The sequence below is a fragment of the Uloborus diversus genome, chromosome 6, assembly GCF_026930045.1.
Source record: "Uloborus diversus isolate 005 chromosome 6, Udiv.v.3.1, whole genome shotgun sequence".
Lineage (NCBI taxonomy): Eukaryota > Metazoa > Arthropoda > Arachnida > Araneae > Uloboridae > Uloborus > Uloborus diversus.
In genome coordinates, this window is record NC_072736.1 from 53,006,087 (window position 1) to 53,012,445 (window position 6,359).

Genomic DNA, 6,359 nt, shown 5'->3' on the forward strand with positions numbered 1-6,359 from the left:
TGCGTAATATTTATATACGAGTATTTTAGACAACAATTTAGGTTAACATTTTAGTTCCAAAAATTAACGACTTAACCATAATTACTCGATTTCCCCGCCCTTTGCACAAAATTTACTTGTGCGTAATATTAATATATTTTACCCAACAAATAAACTTAACTTTTTAGTTCCAAAAAGCAACGACTTGCTTTCGATATTAAGTTCAAAAATTTTTAACGATTCCGTATTTTAGAATTATTGGTTTTTCTGGAAAAGATTTCAAATTCGGATTTTAAGTTAAAATATCCTCTATAATTCAATTTAAAATGTAAGCAGTACTCCGTTCTCATGTTTTGACAAGCATAAAAGAAGTTCGATTAATTACACTGTGCGGCAAAAAAAAAAAAGAAAAAAAAAACCTTCAAAATGTTTCTAACATCTCTTGCTGATTCTCATATAAAATGACCCCCTGAATCCAATTATGACCACCATTTTCCAACATCTCGACCCACTTTTTGGAAATGGTGCCCCAATTTTTTTTCGAACATAGGGCTGATAGGAGTGACCACTATACTTTGATTTTAAGCCGAAAAATAAGGGAAAAAATTGTAAAACAAACTGCTTGGAAAAAAGATCGGTTTTGATGATTTTTGAATTATTTTAGGGGGTATCTCGACCTGATCTAAATAATCATGCTTTTGAATTTGTATCTCTCTTGATCCTCAGAAGAGTGTTAATGGGCAATATAATGTTCTCTTCCCCTCCAAATAAAAGTAATGGCGTCGAACTGTCGATAAGTAAAAAAAAAATGGGGGTGCCCTTTACAAAACATGGGATGTGATAAGAAGAAATAGTGGCCATTTTTGGAGTCATTTTATATTAGAATCAACAATAATTACGTCAGAAGCAATTTTAAGGATTTTTTTTGCCGCACAATGTTGTTTACCAATTAGAGTGGCCTTAATTTAGATATTTAAAATAGTTCCCTTTTCCAAATCACATTAGCAAATCAGTGCATTTATCTGAATTCGAAATAACTTCGAGACAGGAAGTAAGAACATATTGTAATCAAAAATTAAATATTTACACATTTTTTTCCTAACAAATTAAATGACGAACGTACTTTTTTTTTGTATTCTATTTTTCTGAAAAACCTCACTCCCCGAACGCCTCTCCCCATAAAGGCGCTCAAAAGGCATTTGCATGACGGAGCAGACCAGGCTGGGAGCGGACCTGACTAACACATGGAAACATAGAATATTTTGTTAACTTTCATGTGAACTATACGATGTAAATGTATCACAGCTCTTGTTTAAATCCGTGTAAAAACTCCGTAATTTTTTTACAACAAAACTCAGAATAGCAATAATACATTTAAATATTTAAGTCAGGTAGTCTAAAGCATACACTTCCTTCTAGCATTTCGTCATTAGTACATATCACTTTCATTCATAATAGCGCATCAATAAACTAGAGTAAACTATCAATAATTTGCTCAAGCAAATGCCAATAGCTGTTTTTTTTTTGGGGGGGGGATATTTTTAAATTTAAACTTAGTTGTTTCAGTTTTATTTATTTTTTATGCTTTCTTCATCGGACATACTTTTGTTCTTTATTGATATTCAGTTCTGTTGTGCAAAAATGAAAAACATTTTGCTGTACTGTATATATTTTTAATGTTTGAAGAAAGTATTATGCATAAATGCAGATACGTTTTAGAGTAGGGTCAGTTTTTACCTTATTTGTCCATAATTTTAGTTTTTCTGCTATTGATCCGCGATTTTTATTATCCACTGCAACTGTGCCATCCAAATCCGCGGTTAATCGGGAGTTTGTTGTATACAGCAAGTTTACATATCTTCACCAATTTGTTAGTTGGAAAACACAGTGTGAGTGCTGTGCGGAGGTTTACTTTATTATCTGGAACAGTCCACGTGCTGAGTGGAAAGAGGAAACGCAAACGCATGCCAACATAACGAATTCTTTAAAGACACTTATTCAAAAAAAAATTAAGAAAACAAAATTATTTTATAGGTTGTGAGATTTGTTTCTCTTCCATTGCTATAAATGTTTCTTTAACTGACAATATTGAACGAAAACAATAAGTTAAATGCCTTTCTTTCGGGGTTTTACTTTACATTGCTTCTCCCTTGCATGTTAGTCTGACTTTTTTACGACTAATGTTGTTTCTACCGTTCGAATTAAAACAGTATTTGAATGTGAGTAAAAATTCTCAGAAAATGAGCAAATATCGTGACTAAAGCAATGGGAGACTCGTTTGGGCTAAATGAGCGATTTTGCATGGACGGAAGAATGGTGAGATTACAAATCGACTTTTAACTGGTTGTAAAGAAAAGTATGATTTTTTTGCTGCATCGTTCGAAAGATGCATTGCTTACTTTTTTTCGTTTTAATGTCGACTTTTACTTTAAGGTAAAGTAGTTTGTTTCACAATAATCTGCACTTAATTGTTTTGAAATTTTTTCAAAAGTTTTAAATGTACACCTCAGTTTGAAATAATCATTACATCAACTGGAAAATACACACACACACGCACACCAAACACACACACACACGCACACCAAACACACACACACACACACGCACACCAAACACACACACACACACACACGCACACCAAACACACACACACACACACACGCACACCAAACACACACACACACACACACACACGTACGCACACACAAGCACACAACTATTAGTACTTCATGCTAGTGTTCCTTTGAATCAATTCAGCTTCTTCGAAAGTAAACAATATTTAGCTTAAAAAAACAAAAAGTTGCAACACATGTTATGCATACGCATTATCTCACTCTGCATGTTATATGCAAATACTAAGTGTTGTATTTTTGAGATTGCTTCTCATTTTTCTATTATTTTCACCCGAAGCATTATTTTTTTCATTTATGCCAAATTTCCGAATTTATCTTTTAGAGAATGCAAATCTACATGATTTGCTTTGAGACAATGAAGAATTACTTGCTAATGATAGTGACGAATTTTCAAAATTTACCCCGAAGGCAATCAAAAAAGTTCGATAGATGGATAGGAGTAGAATAGCAAATATTCGTGAGGATAATTTTTCCTGTTAATTCTCTAAAGTTTTCCACACATATCTTCAATTCTATGAGTTTAACAGCTATATATTAGGCGTTTACTTTTAAAAAACGTTTCAATCCATTAAACTTTACAAGTTTGTTTCTTTCTTTATTTCATACTTCGTCGATACTTTTCCACCACAAAACAATTTAGAAGTATACCATTTTTACCACATACGGGTAAAATCAACAATATTATTGTATCGAATTGCTTAGACAGCTCCCTTTTTGGATTGCACAGTGCGGTTTGGAATAAACCCCTCTCAATCCAGTAAAAAACCACTGTCAAAAACTAGTTTTACTTTAAAACCAGCTCAAATCCATACTTTTATCACATTGCTACTGTAAAGACATACATGTAAAATCAACAAGATTATTGTAATAAATTGCTTCATCAACTCTCATTTTTTATTGCACGTGTCATAAAAGTGAGAAACGAGATACATTTTGTTGGACAATCAAAAATCTAAAGTAAAATAAGGCTCATTTACTTCAGAACCTGCTTAGTAAAAAATACTTTTGTCTGTAAATAATTAGACAATACTGTTACTTTAAGAAAGATAACTAAAAAGAAATTGAACTCCTAATGTTTTACAAACGAAAATGAAAATATTTTGGAAAAAATAAAGTACCCGGATAGTGAAATGTTTTCAATTTTTTCCAGTATAATATTTTTAAAAAGATTAAGCTGAGTTTTGTAATTTTGCACTTAATTGCTTTACATAAGATATTTTATACTATTTTAGTAATAATCACTTTTGCATGATTATCTGTATACCTGCGAAAGATCATAGCAATCATAAACGTTGATTAAAGTGAAAAAACCAACGTAAATGAAACACAAATTTTGAAGAAAATACAGCGTATAGCTATTTCAAGGCTACAACGAAGCTTCTTCATCGGAGCAAAAAGCTCATCAACACAACCAGAAGTTGCGAGAGAACATGAAGTTGAGTTCTCTCGCAACTTCTGGTTGTGTTGGTGAGCTTTTTGCACTGATGAAGAGGCTCCATAGTAGCCTTGAAATAGCTATATGCTGTATCTACTCCAATATTTGTGCTTTATTTACGTTGGTTTTTTCACTTTAATCATATCGTAGCACAAAGCTTACATGATAATTTTTCATTTAACCATAAACGTTACTTAAAACGTATTCAATTCAAAAACGCATCAAAATTATCTCAACTGCCAGCTTCTTTGACAAAATACGGCATTATGATTATCAAGAAGATTGAATATAATAGGGAAATTCCCCTATCTTCTTCTTTTATTATTATTCTTCCCATATAAAATTTCTCATATAAGTTGCGAGGTGGGTTAGTTTTTTCCCCTTCGATTGGTTAAAGAAATAAGTAGGCAATGAACGATTTGTTTTATTTGCTTTGGTGAACTTAACGAAATAGAACCAAATAAAATCGAAACGCCCCAAGAAATAAGAGAAAAGAAGAAAACGTAGAGGCTAAATTAGGGGTAACGAATCTTTTTCGATCCCAACAATTGGAATGAAACAAATACCTGAAGCATCCTGCGGCCTCCGGATCTTTTATTAGGTATAAAAGATTTCAAATCTCATAAAATAAACACTATTGAACTATGTTTTGAGGTTTGTTTCAACGAGATAGAAATTCTCTTTGCTTCCTGGAATTAGAATGTATGACACTAGTCCTATATATCTCGAAAATTCGGTTTTATTCGATTTTTTGGAATTGAGAAAGAAACTAAAAAATATATAACCCTTATTTTTTTTATTTTAAATCTTTTAAAAACTATTTTTAAAGAAAAAACGGAAAAAGGAAGAGAAAATCTGCGGTAAGTGCCGACAAAACCAATAACTAATTAACAAAGTGACGTAAAATGCAATCAAAACTTGTCACACCAAAATTCTAAATCTCATAACGCTTCAAGTTTTCAAGATAATATCAAAACACATACGCACAAGCATTAAGCCTTCAAAAAAAACTAATAAATACTGGCACTTTTATGAATATCTACTGTCGTGCATTTTGGGACAAATAGCGTCATCTATATCTAGGCTAACTCAAACTTGTAATATTGCGAAAGCGACACAGATCTTAATCACAGCGTTATGACGCAGTCCCCTGTAATGTCAGGTTTGCACCTATTATAGTCGCTTTCTTTGAAACAAATTCGTCAGTTCTGAATGTTCTGACCGGGGCATGTTTACGCGGATTTTTTCAATGATTTTTTCTAATTTTTAAGTTTTAACTTAGGAAATTTTAGACATTGTAGTTTAATGTAGCAGTTAATAAAGTCAAAATTGGTATATTCAGTTGTTCCTCAGTTTGTGTTTTTAACCGTTAGAAAAACTTTTTGAGTCCAAGTCGGATGTGTAAACTTGCCCAAGATACCCGGGGCGTGTTTACGCATATTTAGACACCCAACGCGGTTCCGTTAGTGTTTTGAACATAATGTCATACCATCGCTACAATAAAGCAAATGTATTACAGAATAAATAGTGTATACAGTTAAAGCTGAAGGGGCATGAAGACAGCACTATATGATTGCAAGTTATAAGATACGAATTCGTAACTTAAGTAAAAATTAAATAGTCGTTTTAAAAACTAAAAAGCCGAAAAATACTAAAATGTTTTGAGACAGTTCGGAGCGAAAACAGCGTCAGGGTACGTTTATAAGTAAACCACAGTAAGAACGTGTATAAAGCTGCTCCGACGTCAACGCGTAAACTTGCCCCGTCGCCGAGTTTGGATTTATTTTTAACGTGCAAAATAATGTAATAACATTTCAGTTCATACAAATACAGTTCTCAAAAAAGGATAAAATTCTGCTATTTTGTATATATTTGTTCTTTTTTAATTAAGTTTCTTTTATTCACAATAGTATTCAAAACGTTCAACACAAAACTTATTTTCCTTGGTAAAAAAAAAAACATATTATTCTTTCTAAATGCTAGACCGAAGGTCGACTGATGCTCAAAAACTTGTGAGAATATTTGCTAGGGAGCAGCATCAATTTGTTACGATTGTTGGTTCTCCAGTTATAATTCGTTTTGTAAAAAAAGCACTGCTTAAAAGTGCCCCATGCCTAAACGTTTCTCGATCTACCCTACTAAGTGGTTCAATGCATGATTACGTTACAAAATCAACTTTACAAATTTATCAAGCTTTTGAACGATACGCTGCCAAAAATCTGAACTATGCTACAAAGAGTGAATGTTTATCGATGTGAAGTTAAAATTCGTTCTTTTTCAGGATTCTTTATTAGATGAATATAATAGATAGT